We start from the raw sequence: 26,371 nt of genomic DNA on the forward strand, positions 1-26,371 counted from the left end.
GAACGTATTATAAGACCTTCCAGGATGTTCTCGCGCCACATTTCGTTAAAGCTTTCAATGCCATTACTGACGACAAACAGGTACCGTCGAATATGCTGAGAGCCAGCATAACGGTCCTCCCCAAACCAGGCAAGGACCCCCTCTTGTGTGGGAGTTATAGGCCGATCTCCCTGCTCAATTGCGACGTCAAGCTTTTCTCTAAGATCCTGGCAACTAGACTGGCTCCGTTGATGCCGCGTCTTGTCTCTTTGGACCAGGTTGGCTTTATTCAGACACGTGAGGCTAGGGACAATACTGTTCGTTCCCTTAACATTATAGAGAGAGCACAGAGGCTTCGCACACCGCTATTGCTCCTGTCTACAGATGCCGAAAAGGCGTTTGACCGGGTGAACTGGTCTTTTCTTCATGCCACGCTGCAACATGTGCACCTGCCGCCCCCGATGCTGTCCTGGATAGCCTCGCTATACTCTACCCCCACTGCGACGGTCCGCGTCAACGGGTTTAGCTCGGACCCCTTTCCTATAGCCAACGGCACCCGACAGGGATGTCCCCTGTCTCCGTTGCTATTTGTTCTGACATTGGAACCGTTCCTCCAACACGTCCGGGATAATCCCTCGATCCAGGGTGTACGTACAACTGACTGCCATCATAAAGTGGCTGCTTACGCAGACGACTTACTTTTTTATATCACCAAACCTCTCATATCCCTTCCTTCTTTACTTGCTGAGTTGAGCCGCTACTCTTCACTGTCCAATTTCAAGATCAACCTCCAGAAATCGGAAGCCTTGAACGTTTCGATTCCCACGGCGACTATTTCGGCCCTGCGCCCACACTTCCCGTTCCGATGGGCCACGCATTACATTCAGTACCTAGGCACGAAGATCTCTGCAAACTTGTCTGAGGTCTTCTCCTTGAACTTTCAGCCCTTCCTAGGCACTCTGTCCGGAGACTTACAGAAATGGGACTCGCTGGCATTGTCGTGGTTTGGTCGTTGTAATGTTTTGAAAATGAATGCGATGCCCCGGTTGCTTTACCTCTTGCAGGCACTGCCGATAAGACTGCCTCGTATCTTTTTACACTCGGTCCGCTCAGCGTTTATCAAATTTGTTTGGCATGGTCGGCATCCCCGTCTTGGAGTCGACGTGTTGGTACGTTCCAAGGACAGGGGGGGTATAGGCTTTCCAGACCCTGCCTTATACTGTACTGCTGCCCACATGACGAGGGTCCTGAACTGGTGCAGACACAAGTCCCTTAAGCTTTGGGTCCAGTTGGAACAGGAGGCATGTGATGCACCGCTCGCGGGATTGCCCTGGACAGGGCGTCATCACTTGGCCACCGTCTCGGAGCACCCCTTGATAGGTGCCACCCTGGCCGAGTTGGACAGATTCTACCGCATGGCCTCCTTGGAGGGCCATCCTTCTCCTATGTCACCTATTATTGGACATCTGGGCTTCCAGCCCGGGCTTGCGGATGCGCATTTTAGTCTTTTATCTGCCACTGGGTTGGTACGCGCTTCCCAACTACTGAGTCCCGGGGGGTGGCGCGTAGATCGTATTCTGCCTCCTGGTCAACCCCCCTCTTTCCTTAACCAATGGCGCTCTCATCAACTTTCGCATTTCCTGCACTCACAGCCACATTACTCGTCTTTCCAGCGTGATCTACACGCCTTTGAAGAGCTGTGCCTGGGGGAGGGACCGATCCGTGGATCCCTTTCCAACTCCTATAGACTCCTTTTGGAGCTTAGGGCGGGATCTGAGCCCCCTTTTCTTGCTAAATGGGAAAGGGAGCTTGGAGCTACTTTCTCTGTCCCTCAGCGGGAGCGCATATTGTATTTTGCGCACAAGTCGGCACTCAGCGGCCGATATCAGGAAACTACATATAAATTGATGACCAGATGGTACAGAACGCCATCGATGTTGGCCAAATACTTTCCTCAACAGAGCGACCGTTGCTGGAGGTGCCATTCCTCCGAGGGCACTCTCTTGCACATTTTCTGGGATTGTCCCGTCCTTGCCTCCTTTTGGGACCCAGTACTGCAATTCATTCAGAAATTCACGGATGTGGCTTTGCAGGGGGATCCTAAGGCAGTGCTGCTTAACCTCACGCCTATGTCTAAGAAGAGATACAGCAAATCCCTACTCAAATACCTCTTAAGCGCTGCGCGAGCCTGCATTCCAGCTATGTGGAAACAGCAATCTGCCCCCACGGTTTCGCAATGGCTTGCCAGGGTGAGCGAACTCGAGCATATGGAGGAACTTACGTCCGAACTCCGAGGGACGAGAGAGGCGCACAGGACTAGGTGGATACATTGGAACCTATTTCGAGTCTCCGAGGAGTACCTGCCATACTCTGACCCACTGTAGGGGGTTGGTGCCGCTTGAGATGTAGCAACTTTTGCAGCCCTTTTTGGGCGCCCTTCTGGCCAGTCCAATCCCTTCGAAAATTCCCGTCCTGGTTGGCGTGGGGGATTTGCACCCTTTTTTTTTTTTTTCTCTCTTCCCCCCTTGCCTTTCCCTCTTTTCAATCCTTCTTTCTATCTTTCCTACAACGTTCTTTCTTTTTTCACTCTGGTAACCTTAAGGTGAAAAAAAGATAAAAAAATTTCAGGATGCACACAGGCTCAGGCGCCTGCCCACCTGGAGTACGGTTTCTTGTCCTCCTTCACTTGTTGGTTTGCTGGTTTGACTTTAGAGGCGTCATTCCCGGGGTAAGTTTGCCTCCCTTACACGGAGGACCTGGGAATGGCGCGTTCTCTGCATAAATGTTATTTAAAGTAGCGGATCACCTTTTTATATTTTTCTCATACTGTCCGCTTTTGGTTCTCCGCACTTTTGTGCTGTAATGACAAACCTGTTGTTTCATGACTCTACATATTTGCCTGTTGCCTGTATTGTATTCTTTAAATAAAAAATAAGAGTATAATATGGATTTTGGCTTTTTTTTTTTCTCAAAAGGACAGCCATTTTTTAAAATATATTGACTATGGAAATGGGGTGGACATTGTAGTAAGACTTTTACTTTTAGGGTAAAAAAAAAACAAAAAACTTTTTTTGCTCTAAAATATAATATATAACATAAATGCAAGATAAGAACATTCCTAATAAGTTGTTAAAGATTTATGTTTTGTATTATAATTTGGCATTTTATGTAAAAGATGCATAAATATTAATTGAGCATGCATATAGAATCCATGTTTCATATCATGATGTTTATACAGTATTCACAAAATAGTATCAATTCACATATACACATTTTTTAACATTCATTATGGTATCACATTATTTCATTTAAAAAAATGTTTAACCCGGGGGGGCGTGGCGACCGCCGAGCAAGATGGCCGCTTAAGCAGTGAGCTCCGGTTTGCGTCCGGCTTTATCCATATCCACAGACTGCTACAGTGACTGCCAACAAGCCAAGCCTCAAGATCCTGAAGGGGGAACCATCCCTGCACCCCACCAGCATGACAAAGAAAAAAAACACAGCGTACCCGGTGCGTAAACTTTCAGAATTCTTCCGATCGGCCACGCACGGTCTCCAACAAAATGGCGCTGGCGCCCACACTCTACCGCATCACATCCGTCCTCTAGTGACGGCTCCGCACATAGAGGACGTAACGGCACCAAGAAACCCCACGCAGTCAGGAGCACAGCCTCAGATGCGGCCTGTAAGATCGGTGGATTCCTCTCCCTCCACTCCATCCACCCAGAGCCCGGCGAAATCACGGCCCAGGTGGGAGGATGAACGACAGCTCCACCGGCAATCATCTATGAAGGTGAGCAACGATACCGCCACTGATAGTTCTGCTTGGGCCTATACTCCTCCGCCTGACCCCTTTGCCACACTCACCACCACGGGGCAACTGGTCTCAGACACCACACTGAAGGACATGTTATCCATGTTACACACCTCCATGCAAGCTAATATCATGGCCTCTATCTCTTACTGCCAGAAAGAACTTCACGACCTGGGAGACAGAGTACACACCATTGAAAACAAGATGGGAGAATTTGCAGTGTCATACAATACATTAGTGGACTCCCATGCCTCCCAACAGGAAGATATCCACCGTATTCAAGCTAAATTAGCTGATCTTGAAGATAGATCAAGACGCAACAATCTTAAAATTTGCGGCATCCCGGAATCCATTCAGCCTAATCAATTGCCATTCTTTGTGCGGGACTTGTTTCAAAAGGCATTTCCTGACCTTACTAATGCGGATTTGACAATTGATAGGATCCACCACATCCCCAAGCCGTCTTTTGTCCCACAAGAAATTCTCCGTGATGTGCTGTTAAGAGTACATTTCTTTCAAGCCAAAGAAAAAATCCTTGACACTTTCAGACGTAAAGACCGCCTCCCTGAGCAGGCCGCAACACTGCAAGTTCTCCCTGACTACTCTCAGTATACATTACAACTGAGATGTAACCTCAACTCCATAACGAAAGCCCTGCATACCAGGAAAAAATGTTTAACCCAAAAAATCAATATTATAAATAGTACTGCTTCATAATATGAACGTTTAACTACCAAAGTCCTCTATTTTTATGCAAAGAGGATGATCTGGAGTATATATAAATGGCTAAACCTCCATCCTTAATGAATATACAAAAAGAAGAACAGATTGTTCAAAAAAACGTGGGACTTTAGATGAGGTACGTCAATTACTGACTATCAGATTACTGTAAAGATCACCAAAGGTGATTGTTTATTAAATAATTCATGATTAAAACAGTATATAAAAAACACAGATAGACATACCCAGTTCATAGACCTAACATATATTATAGTTCATATAAGTACAGTAGTGATAATTGTATTATATAACATGACCAACATATAATTCATATAATTGATTCCAATAGTAATAAATATATTGTATAGCATAACCAACGTATAATTGATCTCCAAAGAGGTATGTCATCATTTCTTGTAGGCTCTACGCGTTTCGTGGCTCTACGTCCACTCATCAGGAGCTAATTAAAAGTATATATCGATCTGTAAAAGTAAACTGATATTAGGATACTAATCTCAAATAAGGAATATAACAGATCGCTCCTAATTTTAAGTGTAGAATTCAGCTACTTACTGTGCTGACCCAATAATTCTGAAAGGCCACCCCAAGCAAAAGCTACCCGAGGCTGAAGTGGGTATTGACCCAAGCCGGCATACAGAGGGAGAGGAGATGGGGGGAGTTGGCAAAGTCATCCCACAAGGGATGGGACAATAAGGTACACCAACAATATCCAAAAAGTTGAGCGCACATTGTGACTAAATGATCTAAAAGAGGAAGGGGTATTGTTTGTTATTAAAATTAAAATTATATGGATATAGATATTATATAGTTAACTTTTAGGTAGAAAATATAATTTTAATTAGATAAGAAAGTGGTCATGCCAAGATAGGGATATATATATGTTAAATATATATAAGAAAAAATATAGAATATAGAAGATTAAAATATAAAGATGAAGGAACAACCCAAGGTGAATTCAAATATGAGTAGGTGATGTGGAAAACACCGAATTGAAGCCTCAGAAAGGTGAAAGGGTGTTGCGAAAGTGCCAATTACCCAAAAGATGGAAGTATAGCAAAAAGTATTGTTGTGGGTATGAAGTAAGGCAACTTACCAAGAGTGAAGTATGAGAATGAAAAAGCTGCGCGAGTGACAACTAAACACCGAACCAACTAACTGTGAGAGACAACGTAAAGTGCTGGTGGCGTCCTAGCCCTTCACCACTCCAAAACCCTCTGAACCAGGGCAAGACCCGCCAACGCGATGTGGACGCTCTAATGTAGGGCGGGGAGAGATGATCTCATATCCGGCGCGGCCGGAGACGAGACACCCCGCCCCATCTAGGCGTTGGAAAGATGGACCAGGTTGCCCCAACCACGCGATATGAGAAAGATCGCGGGTGGGGCAGCTCACATGGCGCCGATGCAACATGTGGCCCCGCCCCACCCTGACCCCGGATGAAGCAGAGACGGGGTAGGGGAGGGTGTGCCAATAGTGCATCGCAACCCCGGGAAATTGGCAAGGCAAGGGGAAAGAGGAACTTCCTTAGTTAGTATGTAATCATGATTTCTTTAGGTAGGTATAAATATACAGAAAAATAATCATGATTTCTTTAGGTAGGTATAAATATACAGAAAAATTATTATTAAATGGTAGCCAAGTAATATAGTATTAATATATGGAAAGGAGCGATATGTTATATATTCCTGTTGGCTATACAGCAGACCATGAAAGCGGGTGACTTCCACCCAATAATTATAAATATAAATAATATATAATTATAATTTTAATAATAAACAATACCCCTTCGGGGGGGCGTGGCTTGGTCAGCGCGGCGGATGGCAGCACATTGAGAGAGCTCCGTGAACCCGCAGCCCTAATAAGCTTCCCGGTCTCCATATTTGCGGCGATGGGCAGAATTCTCCGCCACGGATCACAGAGCAGACAAACCCGGTCTACACCGGCATCCTCCAGCAAAAGTATTTCGGCTTTATTCAAGGCTCAAGCGGTGGCAAGATCCCTCAACCTAGTGGACAAGATGGCGCAGCTCCACCATGAGGCCGACTTCAGTGAGGAATCGCTCTCTGCCTCGGAGGACATGGTAAGAGATGACCGCTCTCCCGATCTCCCCCTCACCCATGCAGCCATGACCGTCATAGCAGCAGACATCAAGCAATCTTTTGCTGCCGCAATAGCCACCTTAACTGCTAATGTCATGGTTATCTCTGACAAACTGGACAGGACTGAGAGAGAGGGGAGGGCGAGGCACACCGCCATTAAACGCTTAGAAACCACGGCTGAGGCACACGCCGCGCATCTAATTGATGTCAATAGACAGATCGAGGATCTGGACAACAGGGGTAGACGTTGTAATATCAGGGTCCGGGGGGTCCCGGAGTCTGTACCCCCTGAGGACACTAAACTGGCTTTAACCAAAATCTTTAATGACCTGCTGGAACGGCCTGATGAGTCACCAATAGACTTTGTAAGGGCACATAGGGCTCTCCGGCCTAAAGGACCGGATAATCAACCCCCGAGAGACATTATTTGTTGCCTACAAAACTTTCCCCTCAAAGAAGAAATTCTGGCCAAAGCGCGCCAAAATGATCAAGTGCTGTTTAATGGGGAACCCATTCTCCTCTTTCAAGACCTATCGCCCATCACACTCAATAACAGGCGCGCCCTGCGCCCCCTGCTGGATGCCTTGAGACTTAAAGGACATTCCTACCGTTGGAAGTTCCCCTTTGCTCTCAGCGTGACCTTTCATGGGAAAACTTACCTTCTGCGGACCCCGTCAGACCTGCCTGCATTCTGTGAAGCTCTCCAAATACCTCTTACGGAAGTTCCCGATTGGTACGCGGACTTCAGACTCCCTGATATGCCTTCTGCTTCTCCTTCTTCCCCTGGTGCTGCTCTCACTCCATCCAGCAGCAAGAAATCAAAGATGAATAAGCAACCAGAGGGCACCCCGAGACGATCCCATACCACACCGAAAACTCCCAAGACCCCAGGACTCAGAGCCCACTTCTGACATCGGAAGCGCACTCATCGGACGACCTGATGACCCTCCTCCTTCTGCTGTCATGCCTGACATGCATCTTGTCCTTCAGCTAACTTTTTGTTTGGTTCCGACCTTCATACTGTACCCAGTTCCTTTGATAGCATATTTCCTGCTTTAAACTGCTTTTCTGCCGCAACATTTTTTCCCTTTTTTTTTTTTTTTTTTCGGAGACCGCTTCACCCCGGTTTGAGAGTATTCTCTACCAAACTCCACATTTATGGGCTGGTGGGTTCGCGATGGTGTTTCTCTGTTTCTGGTTTTTGTTTTTGAAATATCTCGCTAACTGACCTCCCACTCACCTCACAATCAGTAGTCTGATCTTTTTTGCTTATTGCATTTGTTCTACCGTCTGTTGTTGTCCACTAGACTACGTTTTGATCGCCTACAGTAATTTTTTCTGTTAGGCGTTGATACCTATTGTTACAAAATTTTTATTGCATAGTGCATTAGAATATTTGTTGTCTCATACGTGTTCATATCTCAGGTTTCTTCGATTACTATTTGCCGCTTCTGTACCCCTTCCACTCTCCTCCCCCTTCCCTCTTCCCTTTCATCCCATTCTCTCCATTGCAGCCGACTCGGGGATCCCCGCGGAGGTCTGGTTGGGACGCATAAGGACACACCTCCTTGGGTGGACGGTTCACTGCGGTTGACTGAGACCGCCTCTCTTGGGTCGGTAAGTGTTCTGACTCTTTTTTGCCGCACCGAACATAAACTGACAAATGGCCACCATGTTCTCTGCACTTGGCAGGAGTCCCACGGTACTCTCTTTCAACTGCAGGGGACTTAACATCCCAGAAAAAAGATCATCTGTTCTTAGGGCCCTGGCTAAGGTGAAGCCTGCTTTTGTTTTCTTCCAGGAAACACATTTTAGAGCTAGATCCATCCCTCCCATAAATACCAGACATTTTCCCAGAGCCCTACACGCGACATCACCCGTGAACAAGGCCAAAGGAGTATCAATTTTGATACATAAAGACACTGCTTTTGACCTCACACACCAACTGGCAGATCCTGAAGGCCGATATTTACTACTGAAGGGTTCCTTGGCTGGTAAACCAGTGACCCTTGCTAATGTTTACTTCCCCAATTCCGCACATCTGTCCTTCTGCCAAAAGGTGATTGATGAGCTGAAGTGGTTTGGGGAAGGATGCATTGTACTGGGAGGGGATTTCAATGTGCCCCTGAATCCACTACTAGACACTTCCAATGGTCACTCATGCATCAAATACAGGACTCTGAAAAAAATTAAAACTCTATTGGGGTCACTCACTTTAGTGGACTCTTGGAGGGCTCTCCACGCGGACGATAAGGACTTTACTTATTACTCCCCGATGCACTCCAAATATTCACGCATCGACTTCCTGTATATCTCCCAACGGGACCTGCCGGAACTGACCTCATCATGCATAGGCAACCAGACCATATCGGATCATGCCCCTGTCTCTTTGACTCTCACCAGCAGACCTAGAGACGCAGGGAAAGTCTTTAATTGGCGCTTGAACCCCACACTGTTGACCGACCCCCAAATTCGAGAACACATCTCTAAGGAGCTGGACATGTTCTTTGAGGTTCACTCACGGTCTACGGTGCTTCCTATGAATGTCTGGGAGGCCCATAAATGCACTATAAGAGGGGAGCTCATAATGTGGGGTGCCAGGCGCAAAAAACAAACGGAAAAACAAATGACCAACCTCCTTTCGCACATTGCGACTCTAGAGGCTACACATAAACAATCTTTGGCGACGGCTGCTCTCCAGGCTCTTATATCGGCTAGGAGGGATCTGAGACAGCTTCTGGACGCCAAAGCCAGACGTTTGCTCTTCTACCGGAAACACATTTACTATGAACAGGGTGATAAGGCGGGGAAGTTTTTGGCCAGGTCTTTGAAAGAGGCTCAATTGTCCACAAACATCTCAGCCATAAAAAATAAGCAAGGTCAGTTGGACAGAGACTCCCATCTCATAGCTCAACATTTCCATGATTTTTATTCCAATCTTTACAACATTCCGGCGCGTCACAAACCAACTACACTACATGGTGATAGACCGTCCCTTATCGAAGAATTCCTCCATAATAGCAAACTTCCTAGGTTATCTGTTTCAGAGGCGGAGACGCTGGAACAACCCTTCACGCACTCCGAACTTTTGGCAGCAATTAAATCGCTCAAATCCAACAAAAGCCCAGGCCCAGATGGCTTCACCGGTCACTACTATAAAACCTTCACTGAACAGATCTCTACCCCTCTCCTCGGGGCCCTGAACTCCCTTCTATCGGCTGATACAATCCCTCCCTCCTTTTCGCGAGCACACATCACGGTTATCCCAAAACCCAATAAGGACCCCACTGAATGCCCTAATTATAGACCAATCTCCCTTTTAAACCTGGATCTCAAACTGCTAGCCAAACTCATTGCCACTCGTCTCAGGACTTTGCTTCCACAAGTGATAGGCCCAGAGCAAGCGGGCTTCATGCCAGGGCGTGAGGCGCGCGATAATGTTCTAAAATCAATCAGTTTGATTCACAGATTCCACCTGGATGGTGTCGGAGGTCTTCTCCTGTCTACGGACGCGGAGAAGGCCTTCGACAGAGTGGCCTGGGACTTTATGTTCGCGACCTGCAGACACGTGGGGATGGGGGATCACATGCTAGCTTGGATAAAAGCCCTTTACACGAACCCTTCGGCGCAAGTTAAAGTGAATGGTACCCTGTCTGAACCGATTTACATCCGTAACGGCACCCGTCAGGGCTGCCCACTCTCACCCCTCCTGTTCATCCTCTCCCTCGAGCCCTTTATCCGCACAATCAACCTCCACCATTCCATTAGGGGGATCGTAGTGGGGGGCAGAGAACACAAAATTGCAGCCTACGCAGATGATCTTTTGTTTTTTGTTTCCCACCCATCTGTGTCGATCCCTAACTTGCTGACCATGTTTGAAATTTACGGTTTTATGTCTAATATGCTGATCAATTACCACAAATCAGAAGCCCTTAATCTCACCTTATCCACACAACAGGCGAGTATTGTCCGACAGAATTGCACGTTTAAGTGGACCACGTCTAGCATACAGTACCTGGGCGTACGACTCACCCAGCATCCCAAAAACTTATTCGAACACAACTACCCCCCGCTCCTTGCTTCCATCACGAAGGAATTGCGGGGCTGGATGCCCCGTTTTTTCTCCTGGTTCGGCCGGGCCGCCATCATCAAGATGGTGACCCTGCCGAAGCTCCTCTATCTCATGCAGGCGCTCCCTATTAGGATTCCCTCCTATTTCTTCCGTAGGCTACGCTCGCTCCAGATTCAATTTATTTGGAATGGCAAACATCCCAGAGTTCATTTTGATACAATGTCCAAATCCAAATCCTATGGTGGTATGGGACTACCCAATTTCAGGCAATATTACTGGGCTGTCCATCTATCTAGAATTATAGATTGGAATTGCCATGGCCAATCAAAAGATTGGATACAGGTAGAAAACTCGTTTTCCAGGGGGCCATTGGCGTGTGCCCCCTGGATTCGGGCCGCGTCTTGCCCCAAAACTTTGTTGGCTCACCCCCTCATAGGCCCCACACTGAGCACATTTCACGCTATTGCTCCCAACTGTGGCATCTCTTCCTCTCCCGGCCCTTTGACACCATTAGCACACAATCCAGAGTTCGCACCAGGACTGGACAATCCCCTTTTTCTGAAGGACTCCCGAGACCCTGTGCTTGCCAAAGACTGCTTTGTAGGTGGTGTTTTTAAACAAATATCTGACTTCGCACGAATCACACCTGAACAGAAAATGCCCCTATGGTCCTTCTTTCAAGCTCGCAGCTACCTTACCTCACGCAACAGGAGGCCCCTAGTGAGTAGGCCTCTGACTGACTTTGAACAGTGTTGTCACCTGGGGGAGCGGGTTGAGAAATCTATCTCCCAGACCTATGCTTGGCTACAGAAACACACTGATACAGGGCAGGACAGGTTCAGGGGGAAGTGGAGCGCCTCGTTGAACACTTCTATTTCGGAGATCCAATGGACACGAGCTTGCATTCTTGCACACAAGTGCTCGCTAAGCACGAAACTTCAGGAAACCGCATATAAACTGCTTACACAGTGGTATGCTACACCTGATAAAATTAAGAGATGGTATCCTGCCTCCGATGATACCTGTTGGAGATGTGGTCTCGAGAAAGGTACTTTAATCCACATATGGTGGTCATGTCCGCACATCTCCGCCTTCTGGCAACAAATCCAAGCTTTGTGCTCGTCCATTGTGGGTGAGGGGATCACCCTCTCCCCTGAACTCTGTCTACTGCACCTCAGTCCAACACCACTTCTACAATACAAGAATTCATTGCTCATTCACCTGATCAATGCAGCCAGATCCCTCATACCCGTTCATTGGAAATCCGCTAATATTCCATCGATCTCAGATTGGCTTAGGAAAGTTTCAGAAATCTGTGAGATGGAAAGAGTAAGCGCACTTGCCAACGACAGAATCCTTGGGTTTCTCTCTCGTTGGGACCCTTGGCTTAAATTCCAGTCTGCTCAACAACCCGATCGGCCTTCCCCGGCGCCTCCCTGAGTCGGCCGAAACCTTCTCCCCCCCCCCACCACCCCCCTTTTCCTCTTACTCTTCCTGTGCTCTTTCTAATCCATCTGTCTCTACTTTGCCTCCAACGAATATTCTTCTCTAGTACCCGATGACCTTGCATGATTATCTGACAAAGATCTAGTATCCTGAGATTAATTACTCTTGAGAAATTGTTTTCTATTAGTAAGTTTTCTTTTTCTACTCATGTTCCTGGTCCGATATCACATGTACCTATGCTAGATACTCTGTCCGCCCAATGGACCTCTTGACCTATATTTGAAGTTTTTTCTAATTTGCTGATGCACTATTTTGTTATGTCATTAAGCTGTACATTTGTTTATAGCATGCTCTATCTCTAATCATCGTTAGCGTTTCCAAGCTGTATGTTGCAATAACTTCTGCACTATACTGACATGTGTGTCCCTCAGATACAGTATGTTTTTTCTTCATTGTAATGTACCACATGTTTTCAATAAACTTGATTGTTTAAAAAAAAAAAAAAACAATACCCCTTCCTCTTTTAGATCATTTAGTCACAATGTGCGCTCAACTTTTTGGATATTGTTGGTTTACCTTATTGTCCCATCCCTTGTGGGATGACTTTGCCAACTCCCCCCAATCTCCTCTCCCTCTGTATGCCGGCTTGGGTCAATACCCGCTTCAGCCCCGGGTGAGACAGCTTTTGCTTGGGGTGGCCTTCCAGAATTATTGGGTCAGCACAGTAAGTAGCTGAATTCTACACTTAAAATTAGGAGCGATCTGTTATATTCCTTATTTGAGATTAGTATCCTAATATCAGTTTACTTTTACAGATCGATATATACTTTTAATTAGCTCCTGATGAGTGGACGTAGAGCCACGAAACGCGTAGAGCCTACAAGAAATGATGACATACCTCTTTGGAGATCAATTATACTTTGGTTATGCTATACAATATATTTATTACTATTGGAATCAATCATATGAATTATATGTTGGTCATGTTATATAATACAATTATCACTACTGTACTTATATGAACTATATAATCTATGTTAGGTCTCTGAACTGGGTATGTCTATCTGTGTTTTTTATATACTGCTTTAATCATGAATTATTTAATAAACAATCACCTTTGGTGATCTTTACAGTAATCTGATAGTCAGTAATTGACGTACCTCATCTAAAGTCCCACGTTTTTTTGAACAATCTGTTCTTCTTTTTGTATCCTCAATTTTTAATGATTCTGTACTTTATTCCATGAGTCATTAAATAATCTTTCCCTGGAAATGTATTTTTATTCAGCCCTTTCCAATGATTTCTTTATAGAAGTTGACTGATAACACCAACCAAAAGCTAATGGTTGGGGATTTGTTTCAGGTTCACGGTAATCTTGGATTTGTGGTGAATCCCTGGGATTTGTGATTTGCAAACTTTAGGTGAAAAATGTTGCATGTTTTGAAGGAGAGCACTGGGTAAGCTCGATACCAATGCAATGAACTTTACTCAGAGCTATGGACTCTTTCTCTGGTTCAATGTGAAAACACTGGGCCAAAAAAGGAACCTAGCATGATCATATGGAAAAGTGAATGCGATGCTCTGTTATATCTGTAAGAGCAAGCTATTTCACATTGCTCCTAATGGCCAAACCTAGTGTCATGGGTACAAAGGAATATTGAGTGTAGGCTAATGAGTTAAGTTAAGTAAGTTTTTTTACTTTGTCATGTGTGTGTGAGAGAAAATTCAGACCAAGACTGTAACCACTACATCTAAAATGATTTGTGACGTGGCACTAATGTCATGTAGGAGTAAGCAATTTTACACATTTGTCCAAAAATTTGTATCAAATTAACATGGTATTAAAGATAAAATTGTCAAAAATTGACAATAAAAATTACTTGATAAAAAGATAAATAGAATGTTACCAGGAGGGATTACCAATTACTAAATGTTATTATTCATATTATTTTTATCTGTTTTGAGGCTTTTGCATGGAACATACACTAATACAATATGTTCTTGTTTCCTGTAGAAACCAAATAGAGTAACTGTTTCAACTACAATTCCACATGAAAGAAATTGTATTTGAAAGCTAATTGGTTGCTATGACAACGAAAAATATTCTTTTATTTTTACATATGTCATACACAGGCTAAAATGTCATAACAAAATAAAAAATATTTATATATACACTGTATATATATATTTTGAAATACTAACAATCATTTATACATGGCGTTGTGCTAAGTTTAAAATGCCAGTTTCTGACCTCTGCTTAAATTTGGCTTAAAATACAAAATAACTGAACTATTCATTTATATATTAAGAGTGTAAATTAATTAAAAGCAGTCAGTAGAGTCATTTTCCTAGCAATAACATCTGCAAGGTGAGCTTTTATGAAATTTCTGCCATCTGTTACAACAAACAAACGATAATCATAATTAAACTATTCTTAACAACAAAGTGATCCTTACAGACCAACTGAATATTTATTCAATAAATTATATTTGTGTGCCAGAAATGAATGATATGTCAAACCCTACAAAGGGATTACAAGATGATATTTACTTATTTGTGTTCCCAAAACTTCATAGCGCCTGATTGTCAAATAACTTAAAGTACTGAATGGTGTGCATAAAGTCTAACTCTGGTAAAACAATTTATCTAAGGAAAAGTCCCCTTAGAAGAGTAAAATTTAAAGACTAAAGCCCCCTACACACGCAACGATTATCGGCCGGCCGACCGATCGTCCGTCTTTTGTCCAGAGTTGTGTTTTGTTGGTTGGAATGTGCCTAGACTGCACACAAATTTTTTCGCCCAACAAAATTATACCTCAGAAGTGATGTCATGTGTTGGGTTGCTTTCTTTGTGTTCTTTCTTCACTGAGCATGCCCAGACTTGCTCATCAGATTTTTCCTGTCGAAATCTGTACTGACTGCTCGAAAATCGGCCGTTGTGTTGACGGCCAACAAAAATTTTATAGTCTGCACACCAGATTTTTTTCGGCCGAAAAGTCGGAGTTGGTTGTCGGAAGCATCATACTAACAAGCCAAAAATCGGCAGATCGGACGTTGGCCGGAAATTCCCTGCCAATTTTCGACGCGTGTGTACAAGGCTTAAGGTTGGGCATACATTATATAATTTTTTTGTACAATTTTCCTTTAGAAAAAATGAGGTCAAACCAATTTGTATGCAATCAGGCAGGCCCTTGCACTATATAGTTGAAATCGTAAGAAAATTGAATGAGAAAATGTATAATGTATTGCCAGCAAGTCAAAATAAAAACCACAAAAATCAGCACAAAGGGCATAACCTACAATCAGTAGGAGGTGTTCTTGGGCTTTTGCCTCTTCTGTTGTGAAATCATCCTCCAAAGATTTCTCCTCCCTATCCCATATTTAATAAAACTGGTGAATCATTAAGAGCGTTTGATGATACCCACCCTTTCCATTCAGCTCCTTCAATCATAGAAGCTGGTACTACAACTTCGATGAATGAAAAGTGACTTACTGTGTGAATGGAACCAGTGGACCTTTTAAATTATCTGCCCCTCCTCCAATCATAGATCATTTTTATTCATAAAGGCTGTGGTATCAGGTTCTATAAATAAAAGAGCCTGGTGGAAAGAGTGGGGCTTAGTTGGGCACTCTTGTGGAGAGCCTTTGATGTCTCCCACGGTTCCATTAACTCCCACTAGACCAAATTATTATAGCAGCAAGGATAGGAGGGCACAAAAGCACAAAAGACACATCCTTCTGATGGTTAGCCATGTCGCTTGTGCTGTTTTGTTTTAATCTTTTTTTTATTTTGATTAAACTTAGACTTTAAAAAAATATGTTTGGCTACAATACACACTTCCTTTCCAGTGCTTTCACCACAGTAAAAGTTTTCTGCCACTAGATATCCTAAATCAGTCAGAACATCCTATAATCACATGGCATCTAGGAATCGTTTCTTGAGAAGGCATCACCACCAAGCCCTGTGCAGTATTGCATAGAGTGATGCTGATGCCACCATATTAGCACCACTCCCTGCATCACTGAGGACCACCCACCACTGGGAGAGGATCCAAATAGAAAGAGACCCCACACATGTTGTTACCTGACCAAAAAATTCTGGAAAAGGTACAAAACAAAAAGCACAACATAAACATGGGTGCCTAGGGGGCAGGAGGATGAGCTCAGGATTGGACTGTAAAATAAACCTTTTGTGAGGTTTTTACGGGGCTATCATTGCTGACTTTGTTTTGAAGCTTTTAGTTTCTTGATTACGATATTGATTCATAGTTTCAGTACTTATTCAGTGCTGAACCCAAAACAAGTATGTAGAGCAGAAAAATCAGACAAAAGTCAGAGGTTTTACCAAATAAACACATTGCTGTTTTACTAAATTCAGTAAAGCATTTAGATATGTTTTTGCAAACTGCATCCATATACCATATCCAGCGTGTTGACCTTTTTATAGTTTGTGAGTCTCTTTTTTAATTTGAAAGTATTTGTAGTAAAATAGGAATACTTTATTCCTAATCCTCTTTAAATTGCATATAAGTTGTTTATGACGGAGTCAATGAAAGCTGGCAAAAACTTCAAAGAGATTTAAAAAAAAGCATTTTAGTTTTAGGGATTATTAAAACAAACAAAACAACATGTTATCATCAAGGCAATAGAAAGTAATAGAGCGATGTATGCTTTTAAAAGGCAAATAGTATAACTATGTATCAGGATCAACCACCAGTATATTTTTAAACCCCCTGAGTCTTCATGCTTGGTTTCTGGAAAAAGGTAGTGGGTGGTCATCCTAAATGCATCCTCTGTGAGGATCAATATTTAAAGTGTTACTAAACCCAGGACCCTGTTTTCACTATATCTGGTCTCTCACAGTACACAGGACATGGAAACACAATAATTTTAGTAAATATAAAGTGCTAAATACCTTTTTTTCAGCAGTTAGAGCAGGACCCTTGACCGACCCTTGACCTTCTGTCTGGACAGTGCTGATTGGCCCTGTGCTGATCACATGCACTCTCCCAAGAACAAAATAACTCTCTAGCAATACAAACCAAATTGATCACGTGCAGCTTGTCCCCTAGCCTCTGTTCTATCAGGAGATGGTTTGGGGACTGTGGAAGAAGGGGAGGATCAGAAGACAGGATCAAACAGCCTTTTTACCCAATGGAAGGGATAACCCCTTAGGTTCCACAGTGATTAGGGGTGAGCCTCTGAGGTAGGTAATCGATTAGGGGGTACCATCATCCTTAAAGGCAATGCAAAAATTGGCAATGGAGACTGTTTACCCAAAGCCGTTTCCAGGGGAAAGGGGAGGGGGGACAAAAAATGATTTTTTTTTTCGGTACCTTAAGCTCAAAACACAGGAGATAAAGATAAAAATATATAATTTTTTTGTATACAAAGAGATATATGTCCATTAAAGTCACAAATCTTGGTACTCTGGAATTGCTGACATCTCTGTACTCCTTGGGATATCGTACACTTAAGGATACTCGGGCATATATAGGTATATAGATACCAAATTTAATTATATAATTATATATATTTTTTATTTTATTTATTTTTTGTTTTATTTGAAAATTAAAATTACTTAATATTAACCTAATTAATACTTAATCAAGACTCCTCCTGCAGTTGACCCATTAACCCCTTAAAGTGCTCTCTGATCCGTTTATAATCATCTTAATGTATGGTACAATACTATTGAAAATTTCTACTTCTTTCATCACTGGTATGCATCCCAGCTGACATAAATATATATTTTGCTAATCTTTCTCTCCCTTCCTGTCCTGTTATTGTTATTTTGAATTGAATTACTATTATGATTCCTTTCTTTGGATTAATTGTGTATGTCCAACTACCGTACTGTATATTACAATGAAAGACATATATGATAGAATGTATTGTGATATTTTTCTCTTTACCTATATGTATGTCTCTTATTGTAGAAGTAGCTCAGAAATTGTCCCCTGAGGAAACCATTTAGGTGAAACATGTCGGGATTGCTACTCCGTGATATCAATATATATATTTGTATATGAATGAATTATATATGCAGCTCACAAATTGATTTTAATACTGTATGTCTTTTCATTTTCTGTCCATTTCTGTTTTCTAATTTTTAATAAAATGTAATAATAATACATTTTGTACATTTTAAATGATTTACTTGTTTATTGACACCTAAAAAATCCCCAACCCATTTTTCTCTTCCCCTCGTCAAATTTACGGGTGGTTGAGTTTTCCTATTTCTGTAATTGGGATGTGGTGCCTTTGGGTCTTTTTCCAAACAAAAATTATCTTCATGTATTCAATAGTTTGTTCACAAGACAAATATGTGTAGAGTTATGAAACTATATCTAACAATATTCGACTGATACTTGGAGCAAATTCTTCTACATGTTTCTCGGTTCCATCCCACTTCTTCAGGAGGATCACTGTAGAAACGCTCACAATGCAACAATAGAGTACATGTAGTATACACAAAACAATATATACACTTTATGTACTAATAGATAATGTACTAATAGATAAAGTGCAATATAAAAGAAGGAGGAAGGGGAAGGGAAAACAGCCTAGATCAGACAATGGCCCTGCCAAATAACTCCCCCATGGCCGACATTAATAGGTGGATATTTGAATGCTTAGTAACAACTATAGGGGTATAAAAAATATATAAGTGCCATTAGTATATGTTGTGGTGTGAGAAGAGGGGGAAAAAGGAGAAGGGGGGTGGAGGGAAGGGGGAAAGGGGGGAGTAAGGGAAAAAGGGGGGGGGGAGAGGAATGGAAAAAGAGTGGGGAAGGGAAAGGGAAGAGGGGGGGTCAAAGGAAAGGGGGAAGGAGGAGGACGGGGAAGGGGGTGGTAAGGGAAAAGAGGAAGGGGAGAGGAAGGGGGCAAGGGGGGGTAAAGAGGGAGGGGAGAGGAAGGGGAAAATGGTGGGGGAGGAGGAAAGGGGGGAAAGGAAAACAATGGGAAGGAAAAGAGAGGGGAGGCAAAAAGGGGGGTGTGGAAGGAAACAGAGGAGAGAAAGAGAAGAGGGGAGGAGTCAAAGGAAAGGGGGGGAGGGGAAAGGGGAAAGGAGGAAGGGGAGAGGAAGGGGAAGGGGGAAAGGTTTTGGAAGAGGGACAAGGAAAGGGCCAAGGTTTACCTCCTATATAACTTGGTAAAGAACTAACCTGGATGTACCTAGGGTAGGGACACAACAGCAGCCAGGGGGAATAGAAGACAGAAGATATAGATGATTACAAAGGGTATAGGGAGAGGTTCTAATCACTCCCATATATTGATACCAGAGATAAGTTATAGCCCTGAATGGCTTGTGTTCTGCAGTTTAGTAATGCTCCATATTGTCCTGGGAAGTTTAAAGAAATAAACCTCCATCACACTGCAGTAAGGGTCTATCCAAACACATATAAAGTATGGCCAAAGCACACAAGGCAGAGGCAAAGAGAAACAGTGAATATTCACTGCATTTGCAAGCAGGCTGTCTGCCTGCTTATGTAGTCCCCAACTAGGTGAGCGTACAACGTGTCGACCTCCATCAGCGTGTGATGTCACTGTGTCTGATCCACTGTACTGTGCATGCGTGTCACCCATGCATGCGCACTCTGGCCGTGGTTCTGCATTGAAAGCACAGACTGCAACCCACATAAGCAGGGGGAGGTCCTGAGTGTATCTCAGTTACCTACCACCCACCTGGAAGACCACACGCCCATCGGAAGGGAGAGAAAAGCCCAGCCAGGTGTCACAAATCCCACAGCAAAAAGGTCTTGGAGCAGCAGTGTCCCAAAATACAGAATATAAAAAAGACAATGTATACATAACATACAGCCACAATAGTAAAGTGAATTATATGTACATACAAAATATCATATTTATAGGAAGTCCAGTAGCTCTAATCCTCAATTAATCACAATGAAAAAATAAAAAGTACAAAAGTGGAGTTTGTTGTCAATGAAGAAAATCAGAAAAGAGGGAAAAGTGGAAAGAGAAAAGTGGGAAGGGGAGGGAAGAAGAGGGGGGAGAGAGGAGGGGACCAAGCTGAGGAGGGGAAGAGGAAAGGGGGGAGGGGAGGGGGGGAATAAAAGAGCAGGAAAGAAAAATGAAAAAAATTGGGAGGGGGAGATGAATATTGTAACAATGATATCATTTAAAAAAAAATGGTTTATAGGACAAAACCTAATTTAAGCCTGGTGGGACAGTAGAAATGAGTCTTTCTATACAAAGAGTCTCACGTTGTAAAATGGTCCTGTCGCAGTCACCACCGCTAGAGTCTTGGAGAACAACTTCAAGTACTAGGTTTTTTAACCACTTCAAAGTTGTATCTGTGGTATAGGCAGATATGACGGCCTATGGTAGGTAATTTTCCACTGGTAGATTAATACAAGTAATCGCCAATTTGAAGAAATTCAGGGATGTTTTTCCCCACATAAAAAATGTTACATTCACATACCATCAAACATATAACACCTTTGGTGCCCCTGGTGACATGAGAACATGATAAGAGCAGCTCAAGCAGCCTTCAAGAACCCAAGAACAGTGGGGACGTTTGCCCCAATGAAAGGTGCCACGACTGCTGGATGATGAGCCGCGTTTAGTCACATAGTGACTATTGGTCAAACGATCCCTAAGGGATGTAGCCCTACAGAAAACCAATGCAGGGGTTGCCCTCATTTATTTATTGGGGATATGGTGATCAGCTAGAAGGTGCCAGTGATTAGATAGAATGGGACGTAGTTGGTGATGGTTTTAACTGTGTCTGATTGTTTGGGTGTAGAATGGTCATATAATAGAGAGGTTATGTTATGGGCCAGGGCTTGATTAAAGGCTTTCCTCAGATTGGTTCATGAATAGCCCCTAGGTAGGAGGTGTTCATGTAGCAAGTTTGCTTGTACTGTATACGGAAGTCCCCATCTTTTTTTGTGCAGTTCCTGCGTAGGCGCAGATATTGTGCATACAGGACACTGCGAACCAAAGATTTGGGATATGCACTAGATGCATGTTTTGCTGATATGTATATTTACTATCATTGATGTAAGAGTTATATCTCTATTCTATATATGTCAAACTTTTGTTTGTCTAATTCTTATTTTATGAAAATGTTGAGTTCTATTTATATACAGTGCCTTGCGAAAGTATTCGGCCCCCTTGAACTTTGCGACCTTTTGCCACATTTCAGGCTTCAAACATAAAGATATAAAACTGCAATTTTTTGTGAAGAATCAACAACAAGTGGGACACAATCATGAAGTGGAATGAAATTTATTGGATATTTCAAACTTTGTTAACAAATAAAAAACTGAAGAAATTGGGCGTGCAAAATTATTCAGCCCCTTTACTTTCAGTGCAGCAAACTCTCTCCAGAAGTTCAGTGAGGATCTCTGAATGATCCAATGTTGACCTAAATGACTAATGATGATAAATAAAATCCACCTGTCTGTAATCAAGTCTCCGTATAAATGCACCTGCACTGTGATAGTCTCAGAGGTCCGTTTAAAGCGCAGAGGGCATCATGAAGAACAAGGAACACACCAGGCAGGTCCGAGATACTGTTCTGGAGAAGTTTAAAGCCTGGATTTGGATACAAAAAGATTTCCCAAGCTTTAAACATCCCAAGGAGCACTGTGCAAGCGATTATATTGAAATGGAAGGAGTATCAGACCACTGCAAATCTACGAAGACCTGGCCGTCCCTCTAAACTTTCAGCTCATACAAGGAGAAGACTGATCAGAGATGCAGCCAAGAGGCCCATGATCACTATGGATGAACTGCAGACATCTACAGCTGAGGTGGGAGACTCTGTCTATAGGACAGCAATCAGTCGTGTACTGCACAAATCTGGCCTTTATGGAAGAGTGGCAAGAAGAAAGACATTTCTTAAAGATATCCATAAAAAGTGTGGTTTAAAGTTTGCCACAAGCCACCTGGGAGACACACCAAACATGTGGAAGAAGGTGCTCTGGTCAGATGAAACCAAAATCAAACTTTTTGGCCACAATGCAAAACTTTATGTTTGGCGTAAAAGCAACACAGCTCATCACCCTGAAGACACCATCCTCACTGTCAAACATGATGGTGGCAGCATTATGGTTTGGGCTTGCTTTTCTTCAGCAGGGACAGGGAAGATGGTTAAAATTGATGGGAAGATGGATGGAGCCAAATACAGGACCATTCTGGAAGAAAATATGATGGAGTCTGCAAAAGACCTGAGACTGGGACGGAGATTTGTCTTCCAACAAGACAATGATCCAAAACATAAAGCAAAATCTACAATGGAATGGTTCACAAATAAACATATCCAGGTGTTGGCCAAGTCAAAGTCCAGACCTGAATCCAATCGAGAATCTGTAGAAAGAACTGAAAACTGCTGTTCACAAACGCTCTCCATCCAACCTCACTGAGCTCGAGCTGTTTTGCAAGGAGGAATGGGCAAAAATTTCAGTCTCTCGATGTGCAAAACTGATGGAGACATACCTCAAGCAACTTACAGCTGTAATCGCAGCAAAAGGTGGCGCTACAAAGTATTAACTTAAAGGGGCTGAATAATTTTGCACGCCCAATTTTTCAGTTTTTTATTTGTTAAAAAAGTTTGAAATATCCAATAAATTTCGTTCCACTTCATGATTGTGTCCCACCTGTTGTTGATTCTTCACAAAAAATTACAGTTTTATATCTTTATGTTTGAAGCCTGAAATGTGGCAAAAGGTCGCAAAGTTCAAGGGGGCCGAATACTTTCGCAAGGCACTGTATGTTCATTCTGTAATTATGGTACTTCTTTATGTTCTAGGTATAGTTGGTACTCAGCACAGTGGCTTGATCTTTAGCACTCTTAGCTAGCAGCACTTAGGTCACAAGTTCAAATCCTACCCATGCTACCACCTCCCTAAAATTGAAATGGCAAATGCATATGTACCATCAGCGAGAGATAAATTGTATCATGCTGATGGCAAATATGCTTTCGCCTACACACATATCCATTCGCCTTTGAAACTTTACCGAGGTGATAGATAAGACAGGAGGGATTTGAACCCATGACCTGACCATTGCTAGATCAGAGTGCTAACCACTAGGGATGATCGAACGGTTCGGGTCAACCATCGGTTCGACCCGAACATTGACTGTTCGAAATTCGGCCGAAAAAGTTCGGAATTCGGCAACCAGAACCGACCAAAATGCAATGGGACAGGAACTGGGCTTTAAAAGCCTGTGATTGGACCAGAACCATCAGTAAAAGCCAATTGAGGGGGCAGGAGGATGCTAGGAATGTGATTGGAGTGACTAGGGGTTCCAGAGGCCAATCAGTAGTGAATACGCCCCCCAGTATATAAGATAGCTGTGTAGGGGTATATATACATACACACATATATGTATATACAGTGGGTACGGAAAGTATTCAGACCCCCTTAAATTTTTCACTCTTTGTTATATTGCAGCCATTTGCTAAAATCATTTAAGTTCATTCTTCTTCCTCATGAATGTACACATAGCACCCCATACTGACAGAAAAACACAGAATTGTTGACATTGTTGCAGATTTATTAAAAAAGAAAAACTGAAATATCACATGGTCCTAAGTATTCAGACCCTTTGCTCAGTATTTAGTAGAAGCCCCCTTTTGATCTAATACAGCCAGGAGTCTTTTTGGGAAAGATGCAACAAGTCTTTCACACCTGGATTTGGGGATCCTCTGCCATTCCTCCTTGCAGATCCTCTCCAGTTCTGTCAGGTTGGATGGTAAACGTTGGTGGACAGCCATTTTTAGGTCTCTCCAGAGATGCTCAATTGGGTTTAAGTTAGGGCTCTGGCTGGGCCATTCAAGAACAGTCACGGAGTTGTTGTGAAGCCACTCCTTCGTTATTTTAGCTGTGTGCTTAGGGTCATTGTCTTGTTGGAAGGTAAACCTTCGGCCTAGTCTGAGGTCCAGAGCACTCTGGAGAAGGTTTTTGTCCAGGATATCCCTGTACTTGGCCGCATTCATCTTTCCCTCGATTGCAACCAGTCGTCCTGTCCCTGCAGCTGAAAAAAACCCCCGCAGCATGATGCTGCCACCACCATGCTTCACTGTTGGGACTGTATTGGACAGGTGATGAGCAGTGCCTGGTTTTCTCCACACATACCGCTTAGAATTAAGGCCAAAAAGTTCTATTTTGGTCTCATCAGACCAGAGAATCTTATTTCTCACCATCTTGGAGTCCTTCAGGTGTTTTTTAGCAAACTCCATGCTGGCTTTTATGTGTCTTACACTGAGGAGAGGCTTCCGTCGGGCCACTCTGCCATAAAGCCCCGACTGGTGGAGGGCTGCAGTGATGGTTGACTTTCTACAACTTTCTCCCATCTCCTGACTGCATCTCTGGAGCTCAGCCACAGTGATCTTTGGGTTCTTCTTTACCTCTCTCACCAAGGCTCTTCTCCCCCGGTAGCTCAGTTTGGCCGGACGGCCAGCTCTAGGAAGGGTTCTGGTCGTCCCAAACGTCTTCCATTTGAGGATTATGGAGGCCACTGTGCTCTTAGGAACCTTAAGTGCAGCAGAAATCTTTTTGTAACCTTGGCCGGATCTGTGCCTTGCCACAATTCTGTCTCTGAGCTCTTCAGGCAGTTCCTTTGACCTCATGATTCTCATTTGCTCTGACATGCATTGTGATCTGGAAGGTCTTATATAGACAGGTGTGTGGCTTTCCTAATCAAGTCCAATCAGTATAATCAAACACAGCTGGACTCAAATGAAGGCGTAGAACCATCTCAAGGATGATCAGAAGAAATGGAAAGCACCTGAGTTAAATATATTGTGTCACAGCAAAGGGTCTGAATACTTAGGACCATGTGATATTTCAGTTTTTCTTTTTTAATAAATCTGCAACAATGTCAACAATTCTGTGTTTTTCTGTCAGTATGGGGTGCTATGTGTACATTCATGAGGAAGAAGAATGAACTTAAATGATTTTAGCAAATGGCTGCAATATAACAAAGAGTGAAAAATTTAAGGGGGTCTGAATACTTTCCGTACCCACTGTATACACATATATAGGTGTGAAAGTAGCAGAACCCTATGCCTACGCTAATGAAGTTATTTGCAGGCATAGGGCTCCGCTCCTATCACACCTATATGTGTGTATGTGTATAAATACATATATGTGTGTGTGTATGTATGTATATATGTATGTATGTATATATATATATATATATATATATATACCCCTATACAGAAGTTCAGATGTTATGCCTGCCTCCAAAGACGCCTAAAAAATGCCCATAAAAACGCCTGCAACAACACACCTGGGCGTTTTTGTTGCAGGCGTTTTTTTGGGCGTCTTTGGAGGCAGGCATAACATCTGAACTTCTGTGTAGGGGTATATATACACACACACATATATGTGTATATATACACATACACACATATAGGTGTGAAAGTAGCAGAACCCTATGCCTGCGCTAATGAAATTATTTGTAGCTTTGATTATTATTATGTAGCTTTGATCTCCTCGAACTATATATCTCTCTCCGGTCACCCTGATATGATAGTAATTGTTTTTATGGGTGACCGGTTGATGCATATATACACAGGATCGTATGTGCTTATTTTGTCCTAAAAACCATATTATTTGAAATAATTGTTTTTATTGTACATATATCATATGGTCTGTGTATGTTATACGATCAATTTTATTCTGACCCATACAACTAATATGCACGAATAGATTTATATATTTGACAATTTTTTTAAAATTGAAAATTTAATAACAAACTATTTCATAGTTTTATATTCACATAATCGGATTGTACAGACATCAATATATATATATATATATATATATATATATATATTCACTATTCCTTGCATTTTTGTATATTTTTTTTGCATTTTTGTATATTTTTTTTGCATTTTTTTTGCGCTTTTATTCTCATTTTATAATTGACACATATTATTAAACAATGGTAATTTTATCCATATCTTTAATCACAATACATTTAATTTTCATACATAGTTTATACATATTTAGATTTTATCAGATTTTTTGCATTCACATATTTTTTCATACACATTTGTGTCACAGCATTCACATTTTATTTTTCATTGGTTTCACATAGATGTTTTATGGGTCTATCAGTGTCCTCGGTAATTAGGAAAATGGTTTACCCTTTATTTGTATCACCTGTTTTTTAATTGATGATTGGATTTTTGTGTGTGTATATATTGAGATGTTATATCCATTTTTCTTTGTAATGATTA

The sequence above is a fragment of the Pelophylax lessonae genome (assembly GCF_965119305.1).
Source record: "Pelophylax lessonae genome assembly, chromosome: 5".
Classification (NCBI taxonomy): Eukaryota; Metazoa; Chordata; class Amphibia; order Anura; family Ranidae; genus Pelophylax; species Pelophylax lessonae.